At 45.4% G+C, this 25,369-nt stretch overlaps 1 protein-coding gene across 2 annotated transcripts in view; it reads right to left on the reverse strand.

Annotated features, from left to right (window-relative positions):
* Positions 1-25,369, reverse strand: part of LOC114673426 (uncharacterized) — a 450,214-nt gene that overhangs the window by 409,754 nt on the left and 15,091 nt on the right. Inside the window, exons 4-5 of one of the 2 annotated variants that reach the window (XR_013408017.1) lie at positions 13,334-13,502; positions 10,242-11,249 (exon numbers count right to left, since the gene is read on the reverse strand). The exons of the other annotated variant lie outside the window; for it this stretch is intronic. The gene's annotated coding sequence lies outside the window, so the exon portion shown is untranslated. Of the gene's footprint in view, positions 1-10,241; positions 11,250-13,333; positions 13,503-25,369 lie in introns of those variants that run through there. 2 annotated transcript variants of the gene reach the window in all.

Genomic DNA, 25,369 nt, shown 5'->3' on the forward strand with positions numbered 1-25,369 from the left:
AGAAATCAGAAGCAGGATGAAATTCTACCCAAGTGTTTAATCACCCCTAGAGTCGTATTACTCTTCATCATGACCTAATCTTTCTTGCTGAAACTTCATCTCATTTTCTATGACATTCTACATTTTCATAATATACTTTAGATAGTCTCCAAGCTACTTTTCAGCTTTTATCTCCAGCTTCTTTTACATTTTTCTCATAGCAGTTCATAGTAAGTACTCTGCTAAGCACTTTGCATATATTTTACCTTAATTCTTATAAGGATTTATGAGTCTCTCCTATACTATATAAACATTATAAACAGTATTATTATCACCATTTTATAAATGAGTGAGCTGCAGCTTAGAGGTCATGTACCTTGCCCAAGGTCATGCGACAAGCAACTAATGGTGTCAGCATCTGCACCTGAGTAGTCTGACCCCAGCGCACAGACTGCATCAGAGATTCCATAACTTCCATAACTTTTAAGGTTTTAATGTTCTTATTGGCCTTTCTCTCATTTCTCTTTATCCATCATGACAAATGTACACCCATATTGATAAGAACTATCCTGATGGTAAGAATGGGAAAAAGACCTTAGTGTCCACGAGGACCATGTTTACAGCACAGAATACTAATGAAGAGGCATCAAAAAGAACCCACCTCATGCAATTAAATAACTGCAGGAATTACTGGACAAAGACTTGTGGCAGCTAGAACCTCAAGCCAACGCCTGACACTAAAGAATCTTTGTTTGTAATTAACAATAACTCTGATTTCATGAGCAGCTATGATGTGCTTTTTAGCACAAGGCACCCTGCAGATGGCTCTTGTAGATGAGAAAAAGAGAATTCAGAGTCATTAGGTGACTTGCTCACAGTCATGTAGCCACAAGTGGCAAATCTGGTACCTGTTTTATTTTGACCTCTGTTTTGGCCCAGAGCCTGCGCTGACCACATAGTCTCCAGAACCCAGTACTATCACCTGATGGCCATGGGCAACACCCCTCGACTATCTCAGACACTTGGTGGGAGAATGGTCAGCACACCCTCTCCCCATAACATAAACAATTCATTCATGCCACCTCCGCCCACATGCAGCTCAGCCGTCTATTCCTTCACCCACTATTCAGGGAGTAGATGCCAGCATTTTAACACCTTATATTTATAGAAGGTTTTGTAGTCACAGATGCTTTTTTCAAGATGAAGCTCAGGTGAGCTTGGTAAATTAGTGAAAGGCTCCTAATTTAGTGTTCTTCCCATTTTGCCTTCCTCTCTCTTGTCAAAAAGTGCTATCTGCATTAAAAAAAAAAAAAAAGAAAAAAAGAAAGAAAGAAAACACTCTGTTGTGGTGGAGGTTAGTAGAGACAAATTCAGACTTCATTTCTCCTCTACCAACCTGAGATACTTCTCCACACCCGGAGACAGAGTCTTGCTCTCTCGCCCAGGCTGGAGTGCAGTGGCCCAATCTCCGCTCACTGCAACTTCTGCCCCCTGGGTTTTCAAGCAGTTCTCCTGCCTCAGCCTCTGGAGTGCTGGGATTACAGGCGTGCACCACACTCCTGGCTAATTTTTTTATTTTCTTTGTTTTTTTTTTTTTTTTTTCTAGATGGAGTTTCGCTCTTGTTGCCCAGGCTGGAGTGTAATGGCATGATCTCAGCTCACTACAACCTTCGCCTCCTGGGTTCAAGCAATTCTCCTGCCTCGGCCTCCCCAGTAGCTGGGATTACAGGCACCTGCCACCATGCCCAGCTTATTTTTTTTGTATTTTTAGTAGAGATGGAGTTTCACTATGTTGGCCAGGCTGGTCTTGAACTCCTGACCTCAGGCAACCCACCCGCTTTGGTTTCCCAAAGTGCTGAGATTACAGGTGTGAGCCATCGCTCCCGGCCTAATTTTTGTATTTTTAGTAGAGATGGGGTTTCCCCAGGCTAGTCGGGCTGGTCTGCGAACTCCTGACCTCATGATCCGCCCGCCTCGGCTTCCCAAAGTGCTGGGATTACAGGTGTCAGCCACTGCACCCAGCCCTGAGGTGCTTCTTAAAGTAACCTTTTTATGTTATGGTGGGGACAATTTGTAAAACACCTCCTTAGTGTCTGTTATGTCTCAAAATCCGATTTGTGAAAACCCAATTGCCAGAGTGCCCCCAAATGGCTTCCATCAAATATTAGATATTGAAAAGGCATGTGTCTGTGTGACTAAAATGACCGCAATACCCCTTCCAATTTCCCGGGGACCCATAGGACACTACACTCAAAGGCTTGTGGCCTGAGGTTGCTTGTCACCCCACCGAGAGTAGAGGAAGCAAATGACTGGATAGCAGAAAAAAGATAGAAGTCTTTTCAAGCGCTTGTCAACGTGGGATCCAAGCTTTTCTCTCCTGGTGGCCTTTGAAATCAAGTGAACTGCTCAGGCAGAAAAGAGTTATCGGCTCCCTCATTGGCGTCTATCTGTCAGGCCACGTGTTGGGTGTTTTTTCTGCTGCAATGGAAGGGCTAGTATTACATCAATGGCATAAAAGAGACTTTATTCATTGAAAGCATCCAAAATAGAAATGTTGCTGTAAAAGTAATTAGACTTGAATTTAAAAGGATCAGTTCCTCATTAAGGGTTTCCTCAAAGGCTTTTTACAAGCTTACAGCTCAACTCTAATCTCCAGTGTCAACTGTGCAAAGGAGCAATGCAGAGATGCATATTCACATCCTAAGAAGCGTGCCCACTGGTTTCACGGAAAAAGAACAGCGAGGATTTCACCGTACACAAATACAAATACATGCTCATCACCACCAGCAGCCCATTCCCCACCCCAGAAATGTAGACCCAGGAGATCAAAGTCAACTCTTACACTTGTAAAACCCAGAAGAAAACTCTATAGTCATAAAACCCAGAAGAAAATTCTGTAGTCATGATTAGAATTATAATTGGTTATTCTCAAGCTGCCCGAAATGTCAACGGAAACCCTTAATTAATAAATTAGTTATTAAGATCATGCATTGTAATTCCCTCTCAGTAATTTTTGGATGTTTACCATGTGTCTAGCTCTGTTCTAGGTTTGAGGATACAAAGATACGTAATTCAAATTCTGCCCTTGCAGAACACAGTCTCTATCTGGGTTTCTCAAAGTGTGTCTGCATTGGCTCACACATGCAACTGAGTGAAGTAAAGCTGCAAAGTATGAAGCAGCAAGTCTTGCTTTCAGACTCCTAGGACCACTGAATTGGAATCTTTTTTTTTTTTTTTTTTTTGAGATGGAGTCTCGCTCAGTTGCCCAGGCTGGAGTGCAGTGGCATGAACTCAACTCACTGCAACCTCTGCCTAAGCCTCCCAAGTAGCTGGGATTACAGGCACCCACCACCACACCAGCTAATTTTTGTATTTTTAGTAGAGATAGGGTTTCATCATGTTGGCCAGGCTGGTCTTAAACTCCTGAACTCAGGTGATCCGCCCGCCTCGGCCTCCCATAGTGGTGGGATTGCAGGCGTGAGCCACCGCGCCCGGCCTGAATTGGAATCTTAATCAGAACCTCAAAGCACAGGCTCAGGAATCCTTTTGCAAGTCCTCCAGGTGACTTTTATGTACACAGAAGTCATAGACACTGTCATTTCAAAGTATTTGTAAATAATTCATGAATTTCAAATCCTAGGCTTTCTATTGCAAACACATCTCTTAAGAGAATGGAAACAACCCACTCCATCCTACATGAGCTCTTCGTAGGGTGCCCTCGCCAGTTGATTGCAGTAGACCCCCCTTGGTTCTCCCTTCTCTCAGTGAGTTTCTACACCTCCCATGCTCCACAAGGCCCACCACAAGCCCCCAACTTTTCTATGGTGGGAGTGGGAAACTTGCTGATGTGGGTAAGAGTTAAAAGGCATGTTGGAATCAGACCTGGGTTTAAATGCCGGCACTTTCACTTACTGGTTGTGAATCCATAGGCAAGTTACTGGGTCTTTTGTTTCCTCTGTGAAATGAAGATAATAACAGTACCCTTGGGCATACGAGCATCGGGGTTGGATGAAATAATGCATACAGAGAGCATACACATGGTTTCGTATACAGTGAGCATTTATTAAGTGTTGTTAGCGTGGTTACCAAAGTCCTAGGTGGAACTCTTTTGGGTTAGTGGCTCAGAGAGCTCCAGAAAAATCTCACAAAGTTCACACCAGGCTAGGGTTTTCACGAAAGAGGCTCAAAAGTCATGAAATGTAGGCACCTAAACGTTGGCATGAACGAACAATGGTATACTTCTAAACCGTGCTGTGAAGTTTGCAAATTATGAAATTGTATAATTTGTGGCTGGGTGAGGGAGGGTAAGCAATGGTTGATATTTAAAGTAAACTTTTTTAAATTGAATTTATAAAACACACAGATATACTGCACCTAAAGCAAGCCAGATATATATAAAATCTGAACTTGTTATGCACATGTTTATCAAAGGACAGACATTCAGCTCCCCAAAACGTTCATGATTTTATTTGCAAAATCTCTACCACAAAATTTCAGGAGGGCATCTATTACAAAGTTCAAATAGGGTTGCTACATTTAGCAGATCAAAATACAGGACTCCCAGTTAAATTTGAATTTCAGATAAACAAACTTTTTTCTTTTAGTATCATTATGTCCTGTGAAGTATTTGGCAACCCTGGCTGCAAAGCATGATTGTTTTTCACCTAAGTTCATGACTTCAATTCAGTATTCTTAGTAAGCTTGATGTTAGGAAAAGAAAAACTGCCTGGAAATAAACTTATCACGAGTCAGGTAAATCAACAAAGTTTTAAGTGCTATGAGAAATTAATTAAACCAGCCCAATCACAGGGATTAAATTAAACCTGAGCTTTTCATTAAGTGCTAAGAAGTTCAAATTTCCCTGTATCCCTGGAGAAATTCCTGTTATAATCAGAGTGTTCTAAAGTGCTATGTTAGAACTAGAGGAATATATGGAGGAAAAGTTAACTTAGGAGAAATTAGTTATTAAGATTAGAAGCCAAGGTTCATCGTGTAATCTGGGCTCAAGGTTCAAACTTGCTTTCACAGTGAAGAAACACTGACCCGGGGCTTCTTGCTGCTGTGTGATAAACTAACACCCCCGTGCATATTTTCTTTCATTCCTTTAATTTCCCCTAACCCAAGAGCAGGTAAATGCTTTTTCTCTGAGTTATAATACTCTTTGATGTACACATGCACAAAACAAAAACAAAAACCAACAAAAAAAAAACACTTCATTTTAGATCTACTAAATAGTTCCCACAGCGAAAAGTGAAGTAGTTTGGAAATTTTCTGGTCTTAAATAAGCTTTGCATATGGCAGGGCAACGTGGGGGCTGAAAATCAAGAAATTTTCAGGACCCTGGCACTATGTTTTATTTTTTTTTAAATGCTCACACCTGTAATCCCAGCACTTTGGGAAGCCAAGGCAGAAGGATCCCTTGAGGCCAGGAGCTCAAGACCACCCTGGACAACATAGCGAGACCCCCATCTTTACAAAAAATTTTAAAAACCAGGTGGGTGTGGTGGCACCCACCTGTAGTGCCAGCTACTTGGGAAGCTGAGGAGGGAGGATGACTCGAGCCCAGGAAGTCAAGGCTGCAGTGAGCCACAATTGCACCACTGCACTCTAGCCTGGGCAACAGAGTAAGATCCTGCCTCAAAAAAAAAAAAAAAAAAATCTTCTGCAACTGATGTTAATGTTAGTACATTTTAATTCCTCCTAAATTAGTAGGTCACAAGCGTTAAGAAATTATTCCACTGGAAATGAAACTACTCCAGCAATCAAAGGAAATTAGATAGGGCAGTAACAGGCAGAGCATTAAACTTGAAATCAGAAGGCCTGGCTTATGGGCCCACCTCCCCACTCACAGGTTGAGTGGCACTTGGCAAATCAGTTTCTCTCTCTGGACCTCTTTTTCCCCATCTGTAAAATACATGTTCCCTAAAGAATCCCATGATTCTCAGTCCACTTATTTGAATTCAGATCTCTCATCTTTTACTGTAACATTTGGAAAAATCTGTGCAATCCCTGTTTCAGGAAGCCTGCTGTGTAGATACCACTCACCCCATTCCGAGGATGAACTCACGTGCTCTTTACAGACCACAAACAAGTGTCAGGCAGCTCAAGAGACAAACTAGCCACATGTCCAAAGACAGAAAATGGCTTTAAATACTCATCACCATCAAAAAAGGAACTAGAATACTAGAGAAGTGGGACATCAGAAGGGCTGTTGTTACAACTCGGGCTTCAGACATTGAAAACTACTTAAGGTTGAAAATCCTGAGTTCATAACTATCTGAAGGGAGGGCAGAGAAACAGAGTCCTTTGAGAAATGGTAGGGAAAAGAGACTGGCCATGGAGACATGGGGAGACACTCACGGGTGCCTTCTTAATTTACAGGACCTGCTGCTTGCTCACCAGCACTCTCCCCTCCCTCCCAGCTCACAATCGAAGGCCAGCCACCTGTGAGACCACCTCTAGGTGCCCCAGCTCTAGGAGAGGGACTGGCACTCAGCTCTGAAAGCCCTCCCTGCCGCACCCCTGACACATCCACGTCTGTAGCAATGTGATGAATAAAAGACTTTTAGTGACACCAAGCAAAAGAGGGCTTCTCCCCCTCAAATTCCTGAGCAAAATCACTTTCAGAAGTGCCAGCCCTGAAAAACAGTGTGTCTTTTGAGTTATTTCTTCAAGCATAGTTATGACTTGCCTGATTCACATAGTGACTGGGGACCCCTCTTCAAAGGAGCTGGTGAACAGTCTCTAACCTTGGAGTTACCGTGCCTCCCCATTTCCATACAGATGTCCAAATCCTCCGCAGCCACTGTTAGGAACAGTGAGAGGTTCCTTTTTGAAGGAAAACCTGGCAGCAGCAGAATAGGCAAAAGGAAAACTTTAAGAACTAGGGTCTTCTAGGGCACATAACCCTGGTAGATAACTCTGTATTATAGTTTCTGTGCCTAAGGAACGAGACATAAGGCAAAGTTGTTATGTGATTTCTTTTTAGGAAGACTTCCACCCAGTATGACAGAAGGAGAATTAAAAGTGTCTGCGCTGAAAGAGGTGAGCATCAGCCGTTTGACAATGCATGCCTGGCAACCGCACTAGTGGGTTCATTGATGGTGCGAAAGTACTTGGTACCTTTCTGCAGGCCTCGTCAATGAAATGTGATGAATCTGCACACAATGCAATTTTGTCCTTCTGCCTATGGATTCATTACTGGCTTTATGAAAAGACACTCAGTATTTCTGAATTGTCAGGTCTTACCCCAGAAAAGGCTAAAGGAAAAGCTGTTCACAGGAGGTCCAGGGAAGGTAGTCACTGCCAGTGAATAAAAAGGGTTTCTCCCGGAACCCAGAGAAGTGGTACATTTAACTCTTTCCATTAAAAAAAAAAAAAGAAAAAGAAAAAATCCTCCTGTCATTCAGCTCAGCAGAGCTTTGAAATCTATTCAGAAGAGTTTTTTTCCCAGGAGTTCTTCAAGCTTTTATCCAGTCCCCAATCTTTGAAAGATTTGAGTATGTTTCCTATTTTTCATTTTTAATGTCTGACCAAGATGCTACTGATGTTCCTGCCTCGAGTTTAGCTTGTCCTTTAGGTTATTACCATTTTCACTTTCATTGTCACTTTTTGAGAGGTAAATATTTGCAGAGGAAATCAAGAAACATCATAAAAATCTCTGGATCACTATTAAAAGGGAACCAAATCTCTGATAAAATTTGGTTTTTCTTACTGGAGAAGGAGACCTCTTGTGCCTTAGGCATCTTTTGATTTTTTCCTATGCACAAAGGTACTTAAAGCACCATTGAGGAGTGAGTTTACCCATTCCCCGTGCTCACGGTCAATGTCACAATTGAAACAATGCTGATGTAACAGCCCTCGCCCAGGGAATGGAAGACAATGTGGCTGATGGAGAGTGTGCCCACGGGTCCCAAGATGACTGCAAGAGACAGATGTGTGCCCATAGACGTTTCTCAATGTGATGTCTGTATTACTTGCAAGGCTAAATGTTACATGCCATTCTCTCAGTCTTGTAAAAAAAGAAAAAGAAAAAATTCCACTCTCCTCATCCCTCCCTGCTGGCCCATTTGGTTGGGACTATAGATTCCCAGCTGTCTGGCAGCTGCTATTCTGCTTGTTTACAAATGCATCAGCTTTTAAGCAAGGTTCCATGGCGCCAGAGCTTCCTATAAAGCCACTCTCGAGGCGCCCTCCAGAGCAGGGGCTGTGCAGCCATTCCCTGCTATGCCAAGAGATGGCCAGTGGAGCGTGGAAGCAGTATGGAAGGCTGCCATGGCTGCAGACCATTTCAAAACTGCATCCCTGATCCTGCTGCACCTCGATTAAAACGTGCTGCAGCCTTGGGACTTCCCTACCAGGCAGGAATCAGACTCTCGAGCCCCAGCTCTGCCAAGCATTTGATTTGCAGTCATGGACTGTTACGTGCCTGTCATACCACTAAATCTTACTTAGCTTGTCTCTATCACGGAGGTAAAAGTAGCAGAGGGCTACACGGGGAACGGCTCCTTTAAGCGTTTGCGATTGTGTTTGGTGGTTTGTTGGTTTGTCTTTACGCAAAGTTCCCAAGGCAGAGAGGTGTGACGGGAAGATAAAGCGGCTACAGGGAAGGAGAATGGGCTTTGGGATCAGCTGAGGGTGGGCTAGAATCCCTGCTCTCTCAGTTACTGGCCATGGAAGCTTGAATTCCATCCTTAACCTTCACCTGTAAATTCAAAGATGAGTTCTTCTGAGAATGTAATTAGAAAGCACATGTAAGGCAATGGTTCTTCACACATGATCCCTGGACCAGCAGCTTCAGCCTACCTGGTAACGTGCTGGAAATGCAAATTCTCAGGTCCCACTCCAGACCTGTTGAATCTAAAACTGTGAGGATGGAGCCCAGTGATCTGCATTTTAACAAGCCCTCCCAGTGATTCTGACATAGTTTGAGAAGCACTAATATAAGGCCTCTAGAACGGTGCCTGGAGAACAATCATTGTTAGTTTATCGTTGTAGAGATTTTGAGCATATGTGAGGGATTATTGACTTGGAGCCTTATATGTCAACTGAGCACATTGCTGGGCCCCGATAGCATCTCCACTCTCAGGCTTAGAATTCAGCCATGACTGTGCGTGCCCCCCTGTCAATTTGTACTTGGTATAAATCAGATGATGCACAGGTCTGAAGTATACCTAAGTGTATAGCAGTATGGGTGAAAGGACCTAAAGGAGCAGCTTTCCAGACCCTGCCCACACTCCCCCTCCTATCCCCACTCAAACCTTCTCTATGCCAAGCGCAGGAAAGTTCTCCTGGCCCTGGGGAGACACAGGGGATGCAGCCAGCACCTCTGAAGCAGCAAATGTGAAAATTCCAAGGTTCTATGGGAAGCTGTATGACCTCCTGCTTCTCTTTGAGTTGGAAGGAAAGACGAAGCCTCAGATGAAGCCGCCAATGCTTGCCATTTTTTTGTTGGTTATTTGGTTTTTTCTTTTCTTTCCTTTTTTTGTTTTTGGCCGTAAGTTGTAAAATAATTTTTTTATTCTTTGGATGAGACTGATATCCATGTTTTGTCATGGATGCCTGGAGTGCAGAGAACATTATGTGACAAATCTATGATATGCTAACTCCAGTGAAACATTATCTGGGCTGGGGACTCATCCAGACACTGGGGGTGCTGGACCCTGCCTGGGTCAATGGGTGTGGAAGGAAGCCTTCTTGATAAGTTATCTCAGGGTGTATGAAACCTGTTTATCCTGGAAAAAAAATTAAAAAGAAGATACCAAGTTCCTCCAGACAAGGGATATCCAAGACTTTTGTTAATGGGGAAAAAACAGGTCTGCTTGGAGGTGATAAAGGCAGAAAATCACATGTGGCAAATATGAAAACGTCAAGTACCAGGTGTTATTTGTCTGGTCTCATGCTGCTAATAAAGACATACCAAGACTGGGTAATTTATGAAGGAAAGAGGTTTAACTGACTCACAGTTCAGCATGGCTGGGGAGGCCTCAGGAAATTTACAGACACATCCTTCTTCACGTGGCAACAGCAAAGTGCCAAGCAAAAGGGGGAAAAGCCCCTTATAAAACCATCAGATCTCATGAGAACTCACTCACTATCACAAGAACAGCATGAGTGTAACCGCCCCCACGATTAAATTACCTCCCACTAGGTCCCTCCCACGACACGTGGGGATTATGGGAACTGCAATTCAAAATGAGATTTGGGTGGGGACACAGCCAAACCACATCACCAGGCCAGAAGGAAGACAGTGAATACCACAGATGTGGCCCGGAACCATGAGCCAGGAAATATCATCCAGTAGAGTAACAAAATAATCCATTTAACACAAACTGAACACCAAACAGCAGTCATCCATTCACTACACAAATATTAATTCAGCACACACTCTGTCTTAGGCCTGTGCTGTGCCCTGGGCACACATGCAGCTGGAGAAACACTGTGGACAGTCAGCAAGGAGCATAAGAGCACAGCTGTCAGCAGGGGAGCCCAGAGGAGGTGAAGAAAGCTGTGGTCTGAAAGATCAGGGTCCCTTAACCAGGGAGACAGACAGGCTGGACAGACAGGTGTCCTCATGCAGATCTGGACCCCAAAGGGAAACAGAGCAAGGCACCTCGGGGATGTTGAGAGAAGTGAATGGCCGTGGAGTTGATGGACGAAGTGAGAGGGACCAAGCCTGTGAAATATGCAGGGACCAGCCTGGAGGGCTCCCAGGCGTGCTCAGGTGCTAGCAATGTGTCCCAGGGGCTCTGGGAAGGCACTGGAGCTCTGAGCCAACTGTATCAGCACAGGTCAGCACAGGGGTGACAGACCGAGGCCACGGATTCAGAACCGGGTCTGAACCTCGGTTCTATCACTTCTTAGCTTATATCCTTAGGCAAATTTCTCAATGTCTTTATGCTTCAACTTCCTCGTCTCTAAAAGGGGACTTTCATTATCTCACAGGGTTTCAATAAGGAATAAATGACATAAACGTACATAAAAGGCCTAGTGGCCAGGTGCGGTGGCTCACACCTGTAATCCCAGCACTTTGGGAGGCCGAGGCAGGTGGATCAACTGAGGTCCGGAGTTCGAGACCCGCCTGGCCAATATGGTGAAACCCCATCTCTACTAAAAATACAAAAATTAGCCTGGCATGGTGGCACACGCTTGTAATCCCAGCTGCTCGGAAAGCTGAGGCAGTAGAATCACTTGAACCCGGGAGGCAGAAGTTGCAGTGAGCCGAGATCGTGCCATTGCATTCCAGCCTGGGCAACACAGCAAGACTCCATCTCAAAAAAAAAAAAAAAAAAAAAAAAAAAAAGGCTTAGCATAGTGTTTGGAACATAAATGCATAATAAATATTAGCGACTATTATTACTACTGTAACGGTAAATATTAACGTGGGGTTGACACAGCCTTTGCCCCTCCCTCCCACTGCCCATCAGTGAGAAATCTACCAGCCTGATTTCCCCTCTTCTTTCTTATTTCAGCAGAAGATTCTTGCTTGCTGGGATCAGAGCTGACCAAGTCATCTAGTCTGTCCTAGGAGATGTTGGGGGCTGGACCCTAGTGCAGTGGTGTGGAACGGAGGCTCTTCGGGGGGTGCAAAACCTGCCTATCCTGAAAACCAGCAGATATTGAGTTCTCCAGAGAAGGAGTATCCAAGCTTTTTGTAAATGGAAAAAAAAAAAAATGGTCTGCTTTGGTGAGGGAAGGAGAGAAAAGCAATAAGGAGCTCAGACAGGGGAGAAGTCAGGGACATTTGTGTCAGGCTGGGGAGCAGCTGGGGGTGAAAGAAAAGTGGTTGGGAGGGCAGAGGGAATTCAATTGAGAGCTACATTTGGACTCTTTTTTCTAAAGATGTAAGAATAAAATTCCCTTGTAATTAGTTTGGCTCTTGTCCTGTGTTTCTTTAAAGTTGACTCTACATACAGGCTGAGCCGCACAGACTCCTCCTCCAGGATTTAGAAGAGTTAGAGTATTAATGTTGAAAATGGGTATATGAATACCTGCCCTCCAGGGTTATTCTTAGGATTAGATGTGGTAATGCAGGTTGTATCCACCAGCTTTCGATAGATTATGCTGCAAACAACCCTCAAATCATAGTGGCTTACAACAACAAAGGTTGATGTCCTGCTCCCGTTCCATGTTCAGTGCGGCTTGGCTGCCTGTCTGTACTCTGGGAACCAGACAGAGGAACCCGCCCCTATCAGCGCCAGGCGGGGCTGATGTGGAGGGAAGACAGGCAGAACTGCAGTGGCTCTTGGAACTTCTACCCAGAAGCATGTCACTTCCAATTCCATTCCATTTGCCAAACAAGTCACACATGTTGTCAACAGGGTGGAGCGCATGATGGCCCCACTGGGAGGGGGAGCAAAGGCTCGGGAACAAGAACACAATCTGTCACAGATATAAAGTGCTTAGGACAGTGCCTGGCACGTGGAAAACCCTCAACAAATGATTGCAATCATTCGTATCCATGTGCAAAATGGGAAAAATAACAGTATCAGTCTCACAGGGAGTTTGATGGTGAAGGGCAGAGATAGGCAGGAATCCCTTAGCACAGGGCCTGGCACCTTGGAAGCTGCTCAACAAAAAGCAGCTATCGGTGAGTTGTTAAGGGAACGGCACTCCCAGGGACCAGGATAGGCAGTGAGAGAAGGCTGCGGCAAGGAAGCATGTGGTGATCTGAAGCTATAAAAGCTCTTAGGGTCCTCATGGGAAAAGATGCTCCTGTCTCAGGGGTTGTGGGGGGTCAGAAGCCAGACCATGACCCCAGAGAGCCAAGACCTGCATGGGAGCAGGAAGCCAATTAAACTCCCATCTGGCTGAGCAACCCACGGCCCAACTGCAGAGCAACAGAGACCTCACCTTTAATACAGTCTTTCCCAGGCTGCAAGGCCAAGCTGTGGCTCTAGCAGGAAGCTTCTGCTGCCTGTGTCAAGGCCCAGCTGCCAAGGCACCTGCTCCCTGCTCTTGGGCATTGCAGCTGGCAACTGTCTTCCCTCCCTTTCTGCACACCAGAGAGGCAACCCCAGGCCTCCCAAACCCCAAACCCATGCCGTCCTCCACCCAGGCCAGCAAGGCTGCTCTCCCGGTCAGGAAAGCAGGGCCAGAGTAGAAGGAGGGTCTGGGGACTTCAATAGGCTTTCAATAAAAATAGATTAAGATCAGGTTTGTTTGGAGAGGGTCCCTCTCATCCTTTTACCCCCTGTCTCTACCACCCCCTACCATGTTGCTCTCCATGGAGATCCTTACCCCCTCCCCAGTGCCCCTTCCTTCTTCATCATTCCACCAGCAAATGCTTATTGGAGGCCCTCCACATGGCAGGCATGTGCTAGGTGCTGGGGATAGAGCAGCGAACACGTCTTACCTCTGTCCAGTTTATGCTCCAACACAGGAGAAAGCGAGAATCAAGAGGGAGACATAAAGTACTTCCTATGTTGGGCAATGGTGAGCGCTAAGTGGCATAGGAGGGGGTGTAACTGTAGTGTGCGGCACAGAAGGTCTCTCTGGAACGATGCAGTAAGGAACAAGCAAGCCTAAAGGCAAGGCAAGTATAAGGAATTAGAAAAAGAGCCAGGGACCATGTTGGCTGCTGCAAAGCAGTTTTTTCAAGGTTTCCTCTTCCCCTCAGTTAATCCTCCCCTTCTCAAAACGATTCAGACTAGGAAAGCAGCCAGGGAACTCCCTCTTGGACTCAGTTTCCAGAGCCATGCTCTGCACTCCTCAGATGGGTCGGTGGATGATGACGCAAGAGATTCTTGAGTTCAAATCTTGATTCTGCTCCATTTATCAACTTTAATGGTCGTCTACATCCCTGTGACCCACTGCCGGCAGTCCCAGGACAAGCTAGCAGCTTCCTGCACCTCTGCCTGGGGTTTTCTTTGGCCCCAGAAATGCATCTGGTCCTCCCCCAGGACAAACTAGAAGTGTTGAGGAGAGCCCCTCGTGCAATCATGAAGACCCCCCGCCCCAGCCCTCGGTGGTCTGTTCTGCATTGTCTCAGCAGGTCCTCAGCAGGACAAAGCCCAGGTCCCACAGTATAACTGTCCTCCCATCTTGCACTAATGCTCACACCCCCATTCCCTCCCGAATAAGCCACCTGCAACTAAATCCTTGTTCATCTGCTCTGGGGGAATCCCAAATTGAGACGCCAGCCATGAGAATCTGAGAAAATGCTGTAAAGTCTCTGAGCCTGTTTCTTCATCTGTGTCATGGAGACCATGAAGAGTAATGAACAGTCGTCAGTGGGCATGGTGGAGGGAATGAGTCATGAGGGCTGAACAGTTCAGCGTGAACGGGCTGAACTGTAAGGCAGTTAGCCTTGGGCTGGGCACAGAGGGGCAGACAGTAACCCCTCTGAGAAACAAATGTGATGATGTATGTGAATCTGCTCTGTAAACTACAGGCAATGCCACCATTGCACACAGGCTGCACTGAATGGGGTTAAGAGCATGAGCCCCACAGTCAGAACACCTGGGTTAGATTCCCTATTCTGCCTCGTAGCAGCAGTGTGACCTTAGGCAATGATGTACTTTGGATATTTGTCCCCACCCAAATCTCCTGTTGACTTGGAATGCCCAGTGCTGGGCAGAGGGGTGTCCTGGTGGAAGGTGTTTGGATCATGGGGGAGGATCCCTCATGGCTTGGTGCTGGCTTCATGATAGTGAGTTCCCCTGCAATCTGGTCATTTAAAAATGTGTGGCACCTCCTCCCCACCCTGTCTCTCTTGCTCCTGCTCTGGCCAGGTGATGTGCCTGCTCCCCTTCCACCCCTGCCATGATTGGAAGCTTCCTGAGGCCTTCCCAGAAGCTGAGCAGATGCCAGCACCATGCTTCCTGTACAGCCTGCAGAACCATGAGCCAATTAAACCTCTTTTCTTTATACATTACTCACTCTCAGGTATTTCTTTATAGCAATGCAAAAACAGCCTAAAACAGGCAACTTACTTCACCTCCCTGTGCCTTGGTTCCTTAATTTGTCAAAGAGAAATAAAAATATTTAATAATAACATGAATCTCATTGAGTTATCATGAAGATTAAATAAATGAATGTATGTAGTGTGTCTAGAACTGTCCATCTTCATAACAAGAACTACATAAGTTTGCTGTGTCATTTATGTTATTATTATAGGTTTATTGACATTCATTTTAGTATTACATTATTTTTATGCTGTACTGAAAATGCAACAGTCTTTTACCTACCACTCCCGATGTGTCTCTCCAGCTGCCTGCTCCAACAGACTCTACAGTTTGTCAACATGAGTTTTTTAATTGCATAAATAATTCATGAATACATTTTGATTGAAAGAGTTAAGCAGTATATAGAACAAAGCTTCTAAGTTCCTTCAACATTCGCCCCTACTACCTTCCCACTGTCAACAATGTGAGGTTCTCTCCTAGTTCCCTTTTATATACTGGCATATATATGTATACACATTTTTTTACAGTAATATACTAAATTTGCATTCCAATTGTTATTCAATTTGCATATTTTCCTTCAACTATATTTTGTAGATTTTTTTCCTGTGATGATACAATAAGCCTGCTTCATTCTTTTAATTCTTCAGAATGGATATATCCTAATTTGGTTCAACAAATCCCCTATTGATAGATATTCATGTGGTTTCTAATTTTCCCCCTTTTAAAACCGCACTACAATCAACATCTTTGTGCTCACATCTTCACACAGGCAAATGAATATTTCTTAGGGTAGACTCCAGGAAGTGGATTTGCTGGGTCAAACAGTGTGTGAATTTTCTGTTTTGCTGAATACTGCCAAATTGCCTTCCAATTTAAACTTCTACCAGCTTTGGGGGAAGGTTTCGTTTTTATTTTATTTATCTATTCTTGTTCTAAACAGGGGTTTGTTTTTATTTAAAGGAGGGGTTTTCTTAAGGCAGTTGGTCTCAGCAGAGGGAAGTGTCATGTTTTTCCCCAACAACCAGAAATAGGAATCTGTTCCTTCTTTTCTTTCTGGAGATCCAACATCCCAACTGTATAACCCCTGCCACTCCATCCACCCTTCTCCTTCCCAAACCACACACACACACACACACACACACACACACACACACACACACACACACACACATACAGTCAGCTACTATAATGGGGAAGAAGAATTATCTTCCCCCAATATGTTGCTGACTTAATTTGAGATGTTATTCACACTAAAGTGTGAGAGGTTGAGCCTCTTCCACTGTAGCTACCATAGAGTTTGCTCTTCTGAGAAGGGGCCAATGATCGCCTGCTCAACACCCCTGCTTCCTTAGAGAAAGAACCTTAAATGGTTGGAAATATAGGACACCTTATTAGCACAGAACTACATTTCCCAGCTTGCATTGCAGGTGTGGCAGTCAAAGAACCTTAAATGAAAGCTGGTGGAGGTCTTCTAGGAAAGGCTCCGCCAAGGAGACCAACTCCCCTGGGAAGTGAGCCTTTTGCTTGCCCCTCCTGCCTCCCTAGCTGGATATGGGGGTGATTTTGATCAGGTTCAACCATTCCAATGGACATCAGCCTTAGGGCTGAGCAATCTTGGAGGGTCCTGCTGGAGCCTATGTTAACTCTTTAGTTGCTGGATCTTCGAGATGATCAGGCATGCCAAGAGGCAGTGGCTTTTTGCCCAGCTGTTCAGAAGTACCTTGATGTTAAAACAACTAATTGGCCAAACCTATGCATTCTGCGTGAATACCAGCACTGCCTGAGACAAAGATGTGATGGCTAGGGATGTCTGGAGCCCAGCTGTCACATAGGACCATGAGGTAATCATCAAGATGGAAGCCAGGCACTAAGGATGATGGACAAGACAAAGCCTTGGACTGTGATGAACATGGGGTCATCACACTTGCCCTCTAGAGTTCTTTTACAGAAAGCTGCAGGGCTTCAACCGAATCAGTTGCTGGCATTCCATCTTCAACGTTTTGGTCCGTTATGACTGAAAAAGCTCAAATCCACACATTTTGTGGCCAAATGGGTACCCCCAAGTCTACAAACTTGGAAGTGCTCTGAGGGCTCCCTCGAAGAACCCTCCACCACCCTGTGTCCTTCTCTAGACAAACTCCCATTTGCCAATTCCCCTGTTATAGTTATCATCAGACCTTTTCACAGTTCTCCAGTCAGGGCCTGACACTTTCTCTTCTGGACATTGTTTTATTAATCCAAATAAAAGTTTGGTTAATTTGCGAAGTTGCCATGTCACTCCATTGGCTCCGAGATCCCAGCCCTGACTCCTGCAGGCAGCGAAGCTCCCACATGCAAATCATAATTCTTCCAACCTATGATTCAGAAATTCAAAGGTCCCCCCACAACTAACTTTGCACCCGTTATAAAACAGAATGTGGAGAGGTTTTCTATAAGCATGTACAGTTCAGGCTTGTTTCTAATAGTGAAAAAGTGGAGACAATCTATGTCCCACAATAGCGAATTAATTTTTAAAATTACTGTCCATCCATCCATCCAATGGACTACTAAGCAGCCATTTAAACATAACGATATAAAATAAAAACTTAGCAATGTTCAAAATATATTAAGAGAAGTTTGTATTGTACAACTCCTTTTGTAAAAATAACGTATAAATATGTGTTCATGTATTTATATGTATTTGCACAAATGCATAAAGTTCATCCCAGAGGGCTAAATACCAAAAATCTTTCTGGTGGTTCTCTCTAAATTTATGGGTGATTCTAAATTTTCCCCTCTGTGACTTTGTATATCTTTGTAATTTTCTAAAATACATATTATTTTTATAATCAGAAAAATAATACCAATATCTATCTCTATGTCTATTGATCTCATGATCACACCTATTAATCTATATATCTTAATAAGTTGGGAATAAGCAAAGGATTAGCTAATGAGGAAACCCCAGCCTGGAGCTTCAAGTGTTTTGAGTGATTTTTTTTTTTTTTTTTTTTTTTTGAGACGGAGTTTCACTCTCTTGCAAAGGATGGCATGCAGTGGCACAATCTCGGCCCACTGCAACCTCCGCCTCCCGGGTTCAAATGATTCTCTTGCCTCAACCTCCCGAGTAGCTGGGATTACAGGCATGCGTCACCACGCCCGGCTCATTTTTTGTATTTTTAGTAGAGACGGGGTTTCGCCATATTGGCCAGGCTGGTCTCGAACTCCTGACCTAGTGATCTGCCCGCCTCGGTGTCCCAAAGTGCTGGATTAAGTGCTCGGTATCCCAGACTTAAATCTATTATGCAAAGCTCAGGCTGCCTGAATTTTGGAAACCTAAACTTGTTGAACTTCCCTGTTTCCTGAGTTGTGTCACATGCTCCAGTGATGTGCCCCGAGTGACAAGCTGTCGAGTTCTTAGTTCTTCACAAACAAAGGCTAGAAAAGTCCACTGGATGACCTTCCACATCTGGGACTGTCGGTGGCCAGGCCTGGAGTGGCTCCTCCCCTCCTACTCCCCTCAGCAGCAGCTTCCCTCCCACGAACTTGGCATCAGCCGCCACCTCTGCCCCAGATCCTTCCGCTCCCCTCCCCAGGGAGAATGTGTCCTGCCAGCTCTTGCCCCACCAAATGAGGAACGGGGACTTTGCCGCTGTCCCATTCTGAGAGGTTTGCTCATGCAACCAACCCTCCCCTGGGGCCTCAGACCAAGGCTGTCTCGGCCCAGCCCTGGACCTCAGCCTCAGCTAGGACACAGGAGCGGGCCGCCTGCTCTGTCGGTCCTCGCAGCTGCCTCCGAGTCCAGCACCCCAGTTCTCAGGCCCAGCCCCGTCTCCTCTTGTCCTTTTGGGTTCTGTGGGTGGCAGAGGCCAGGCAGCGTTTTGGGTTGGGAGCACTGGAGGAGTCCAGGTGAAGTAGGATCTGCCCATCTGTTCTGAGCTCTGGGCTAAGCAGGTTGTCTCCGAGCAGCCCGCCCTGGGCTGGGAGGACTTAGCCCAACCCTCCTACCTGACCCAGGGCCGCGGTGACTGCCTGCCGCTCTCCCCGCCTCGCCTACGCCTGTTAGGCCTGGGAGAAACCGAAACCCTCCTCTGCAGACCATCAATCGGGGTGATGGCAGCAATCTCACCGCCTAGGGTCTAACACATTTAAAACATTAAAGCACCTGCCTCTCCCCCTGCCTTTTCTACCAACAGCCCCGAGTTATGTTGTTGTTGGTTGTTGTTGTTGTTGTTGTTTTTGAGACAGAGTTTCACTCTTGTCACCCAGGCTGGAGTGCAATGGTGCGATCTTGGCTCACTGCAACCTCTGCCTCCCGGGTTCAAGCGATTCTCCTGCCTCAGCCTCCTGAGTAGCTGAGATCACAGGAATGCGCCACCAGGCCTGGCTAAATTTTTATTTTTGGTAGAGATGAGGTTTCTCCATGTTGATCAGGGTGGTCTTGAACTCCCAACTTCAGGTGATCCGCCCGCCTCGGCCTCCCAAAGTGCTGGGATTACAGGTGTGAGCCTCCATGCCCAACAAGTTATGCCTTTTCTTTCTTTCTTTCTTTCTTTCTTTCTTTCTTTCTTTCTTTCTTTCTTTCTTTTTCTTTTCTTTTCTTTTTTTGAGTGAATAAAACCAGAAAAATGGTTCACTTGTGTAGTTACAAGTAAACCAAGTTACTCACTTGGAGATTAACATACTTGTGCCTGCCCTCTCCTGCCCTGGCCGGCACATGGGTCTCCCTGAGGGAATCGGGCAGAAGGCACAAGAGCAGCCCCTAGACAGTGACTCTTCCAGGGAGGCCTTGGCCAAACCACCGGACAGCCCTTGCCCAGGATCGTGATGAGCAGGCAGGGCTCTAGGCTGAGCAGGGAGTCCCACAGGAGAGCCGACCGGGCTGTGCTTCCAGGAGAGGGCTGCAGCCTACAGAGCTATGCTCCCGTGGAGGGCCAGACCGACCAGCCTGCCCCAGAGGTGGGGAAGGGAAGGCCTTTGTCTTGCCAGATGCTCTAGTTTTGCTATTTATTTGCTGAGTGACTGTCAGTAGCTTAGTCTTTAAGGAGAGACACCTCAGACCCTTCTCTGTAAAACGGGCATAACATCCGTAGTTACCTAATAAACAGGTTGTACAGATTAAATGAGTTAATGCTTTCCAGCTGCTTATCACAGTGCACAACACAGAGCAAGTGCCTAGAAAACCGTTAGGGGTGCAGCGACAGCAGTGGGAGTCACTGTGACCACCACTAGCGCCTTCTAGAACTCCCAGAAAAAAGCACTAAGTCATCCACAAGCCGATCCCCCACCCCACAATGTCGTCCCTGTCACCCAGGCTACACAGTGATCACAGCCGAAAAAGGAACACTTCTGAGGACAAGCGGAAAGTGTGCCTGGAACATAAACGTTTGCTGAACGCATGCTGGAATCAAGAGATTGCAAATAAATCAGGGCTCATACGCTCCTCACAAAAAGAAACTGAAACTCACAGCCCACTCACAGAGGGCAGTTCAGTCCCCTCAGTAGCTGACAGCACCAGAGGGCTTAGCTATGCTGGCTGAGTGTGATGCTGGCTCCTCTCTCCCTCTGCCTAAGGGAGCATGTGTTCAGCGAACATTAACTTCTCTGTGCCTCTGTTTGCTCATCTCTAAGCTGGGTAGCATACAAATAGCAACTACTTTGTAGGATTGCTGTAAGAATTAGATGTGACACTGTACATGTAAAGCACCTAAGTCGGTGCATTTGCACACTGTAAGTGTTCAATGATACTAGTTTTTATCATTTGTTTTCAGAAGATAAGAATTTGATCCTTGCTTATACTATACTCTCCTAATACTCTGAGCAAATTTTAGTCATCTCTGAAGTTTGTTCACCTCCTATAAAATGGGAGTATTACCCATTCAGACTCATTAGACTGTTGTGATGAGTAAATGAAAGAAAATCAGTGAAAGTGCTCTCTGCCCCCTCCCATCTTGTTTTGTTGTTGTTTTTTCATTGTGTGTGTGTGTGTGTGTGTGTGTGTGTTTAAGATGGAGTCTCTCTCTGTTGCTAGGCTGGAGTGCTGTGGCACAATAGGCTCACTGCAACCTCCGCCTCCCAGGTTCAAGTGACCCTCCTGCCTCAGCCTCCCAAATAGCTGGGACTGCAGGTGCACACCACCATGCCCAGCTAATTTTTTGTATTTTTTAGTAGAGATGGGGTTTCACCATGTTGGCCAGGATGGTCTCGATCTCTTGACCTCGTGATTCACCTGCCTTGGCCTCCCAAAGTGCTGGGATTACAGGCATGAGCCTCTGCGCCTGGCCTCCCATCTTTATATGACTTACATCTCTTCCAGTGCCTGGTATATAAATGCCTGTCAAATGAATGAATATAAAACTCTAGGATATGGCGGCTATTTAACTGTTCGCTGAACATTTGAATTAAAATGGAAGTACTTTTATGTGGCTTTAGCAATGGTGGCTCAACAGATGGGATGGTTTCAAGAGAGATTACAGACCGGCAACCACCCTTGGTTCTGTCTGTTGCTTCCTTTTTTTCCTTTTTTAGGAACATGGGCTGTTACAATCAAGTCAAACACATCCCAGCAACTTTGATCCTTTGGGTCCTGCCTCCCAAAGGGAGGACCAAAGGTCACCTTCTTTGTTCATCTAACAGATGAGTAAAAGATACACTGCAGCCACCAGATGATCTCTGCCTCATTCCAGAATCAAGATCAACTTTGAAACAATTAACAAATTGTTGTCTCTTAGTCCTAGAGGACTTGGAGTCTACTCCAGTTCTAGTTTAGCTTTTTCCAAGGTCGTGCCCTAATTTTATGCCTGCAGTTCTTCTTCTTAACCAATCTCATTCTAAAGAGTTGTCCATTTTAATGGCCCTGGGCCAACAGCCTGCCAAAGAAATAAAAATAAAATAGCAGAAGGAAGAGAGAAAAGAGAGGGAAAAGAAGAGGAAAAGGGAGAGGAGGAAAAGAAACAGAAGAAGGGGAAGGAAGAGGAGGAGAAAGGATGGAAGGGAAGGAGGAGGAGGAGAAAGGATGGAAGGGAAGGAGGAGGAGGAGAAAGAGGAAGAGAAGGAGGAAAAAGAGGGAGAAGAGAAGGAGGAGGAGAAGGAAAAGCAAAAGGAGCAGGAAAGAAAAACAATAGTTTTTTGATTCCGTGGATTAGTCAGAAACCATTAACACTGAGTAGGCATTTCTCAACTTGCCCTCTTGGAACTCTGGAATGAAGCAAATCCCCTCGTGGGCTCTACTAGAGCACGTTAATTCTAACAAGATGAAGTTGCTGTTCCAGTAATTCATTTCAAGAAAACTTTCCTGGAAAGCTGTACTTTCCCCATAAGAAACCACTGCTTTATTAAGGTGCTTAAGATTACGGGGACTTGGCATGCAGGCATGCTGAAGGCATCACTTAGTTTCTGGCCAGGCCCTGATTGCTATGTGGGCTCACAAAACAGTACCGAGCAGGGAACAGAGGGAGCATAGCGACCAGGTATGTCTCTAGTCCTTCCCAGGTCTCCGTCCCCTTTTGAAAATGGAGATTCCAGTGTCTGCCCAGGGATTCCACCAGGGTCGATGAGATCATGTGTGTAAAACTTGTTTGAACTCCTTGGAGAAATCGTGTTCTTTAAATATCATTTCATTATCTGGTATGATTTTTAAATCTGTGCTTGTGTAACCAAGCAACAATACTTGAGGGGCATCTCTAACCCCATTAGCCAGTGTTCCCTAGAAAGTCACCCACTCTCAGTTCTTGCTCTCACCCCTTTTATCCTTTCCCTCTGACCAGCCTGAAAAGAAAAACAAGAAAAAGACCAAAAAAAAGTAAAGGACACAAACATCCATGGTACACCTCCTGTGTGTCAGGTATGAGGCTAGGCGCTTTGTGAAAATCTGCACAGCACCCGGTAAGAAAGGGATTATCATCATCATATCCCTGAAGAAATAGGCTCAGAAAGGTTAAGTAATTTGTAGAACCAAGATGCTAACCAAGGTGTTCCTGGCTTACTCTTTCTATTCGACAGTGCCATCGTCCCTCAAAGAGCTCTAAAAAGATTCTCCTACCCCATCACATTTGAGAGCTGCTGGCATGGACCTGGTTAATGAGCTCAACTCATAAATAAATACTGGGGGCTCATTATTATGAAAGATGACCACTGCTAATCGGATTACAATCTCATTTAAACAGAAGTCCTGAACCCATTTTTTTCAATAGAGTTCAGTCTAGCTGAGTTAATGACTTGTCTACCAGCCCCTCTTAACCTAGTTCTGACCTGCCTCCCACTGATTGGCAATAAGCCCATCTAATCCTTCCTGGACCTTGTACCCTGTGGATAGGTAGATAGAGTGAGACAGTGGAGGAATGCAACCAGTGATGGAAAATTGTTTTGACACCTTGCCTCTCTCCTCCCTCATCTCACACACTACTTCTTTCGTGTTCCACCAACCTTCGATCTCTTTTTTACCCCACACATTCTACAAACATCAAGGATCCTTGCTAAAGCTCAGACAGATCTATGTTTAAATCCAAGACCCTGATCCTTGGGCATGTCCTTAACTTCTCTCAATCTCACTTTCTCCAACTGAAAACTGTGGGAGAATAGGGTTGCTGTGAAGATTCAATAAGATAATATATCCATAAAAGGTACTTAGCATAGCACCTGCACATGTAAATAGTAGCTGCATATTATTATTTCTTTTTTCAAAAGTCTATCCCTTTTAATTTGAGGGATCATAGTCATTGTCCCTCAATGACTATGACCAAAAGGGATCACAGTCATTGAGTCATAGTCAAATTAAAACTCCTTAATTGTGGTTTAAGCTCCTCAATAGTTATACCTATTTTTCATATTTATTTATTCTTTCATACATCAAATATTTACTGAAGATCTACCACATACCCAGCCAGGACAATGTACATCACAGATGCAAACACCTGCCTCCCTGTTATGTATTAGTCTGTTTTCACGCTGCTATAAAGACACTACCCAAGACTGGGCGATTTATAAACAAAGGAGGTTTAATTGACTCAGTTCCGTATGACTGGGGAGGCCTCAGGCAACTTACAATCATGGTGGAAGGGGAAGCAGGCACCTTCTTCACAAGGCAGCAGGAACGAGTGTGAGCCCAGGGGGAAGAGCCTCTTATAAACCATCAGATCTCATAAGAACTCAGTCACTATCAGGAGAATAGCAAGGGGAAACTGCCTCCATGATCCAATCACCTCCCTCCCTCAACACATGGGGATTACAATTTGAGATGAGATTTGGTGGGGACACAGAGTCAAATCATAGTATTTACACTATAGAGGACAGAAAAAAAAGCAGCCAATTAACCAACCAAGACTTAAAGGAGATTTGAGAAGGAGCCACACAAATATGAGAAAGGGAGAGCCAGGAAAAGAGTGTGGCTTGTGCAAAGGCCCTGAGGCTAACAGGTAGCTGGCAGGCTTCAACCACAAGGGCAGTGGACATTCTGGCTGGAGGAGGGAGGCAGGGGTGGAGGGACATGAGGTCAGGCAGAGCAGACATTTGCCATGGGTACAAAATTAAGGAGCAGGCTGGGAGCCATGGCTCACGCCTGTAATCCCAACACTTTGGGAGGCCGAGATAGGCAGATCACCTGAGGTCAGGAGTTCAAGACCAGCCTGGTCAACATGGAAAAACCCTGTCTCTACTAAAAATACAAAAAATTGGCCGGGCATGGTGGCACATGCCTGTAGCCTTCCTAGCGACTCGGAAGGCTGAGGCAAGAGAATCACTTGAACCCGGGAGGCGGAGGTTGCAGTGAGCCAAGATCATGCCACTGCACTCCAACCTGGGTGACAGAATGAGACTCTGTCTCAAAAAAAGAAAAAAAAAACACAACAAAATTAAAGGGCAGCAAAAAGCTCAGTAATCAAGATGAATAATATTTTAATTAATCGTATTTAATACAAAAAATCATGATAAAACATCAATATTTTAGATAAAGACAGGATCAGTATGAGTGATTCTCCATTTTGCCTCAGGCTCTGCCACGGCCCAGCACAGTGTCCATCTTGAGAATGGAGAGCCCCCTTACATTTTGCTCCTGGAGCCAGTGCCTCACTTGCCTCACCCTCCTCCCAGCCCTGAGTCCGAGAGGAGCAGGACAGGCAATGCAGGGCCCTGAGGTCACTGCATTTTTGGAACATGACCTGACGTGCACCCGACTCCTCCAACCACTGTCCTCTGTGTGCCGCGTCCTCTCCGCTGCAGTCATGCACATGCCATCATGGCCCGTGGCCACCATCCTCCTCCTTGACACTCTAGAAGCTGCTCTGTCTGAGCGAGGCGGCAGAATTTACAACAGGATGTGGTTATTGGCGCTGCACAGATATGTGAGGGGAGCCTAGACGTCCGGTGTATTTATTCAGCAGGGTGGCTAAGGACCTTCTCTGTGCCAGTCACCAGGCTAGATGAGAGGATGTGACAGGGAGCAAGAAGCCCGTGGAGCCTGGGCTGCCAGCCCACTCATGACCCTAGGAGTCCTCGCACAAGATCAAGGA

The sequence above is a fragment of the Macaca mulatta genome, chromosome 17, assembly GCF_049350105.2.
Source record: "Macaca mulatta isolate MMU2019108-1 chromosome 17, T2T-MMU8v2.0, whole genome shotgun sequence".
Taxonomy (NCBI): domain Eukaryota; kingdom Metazoa; phylum Chordata; class Mammalia; order Primates; family Cercopithecidae; genus Macaca; species Macaca mulatta.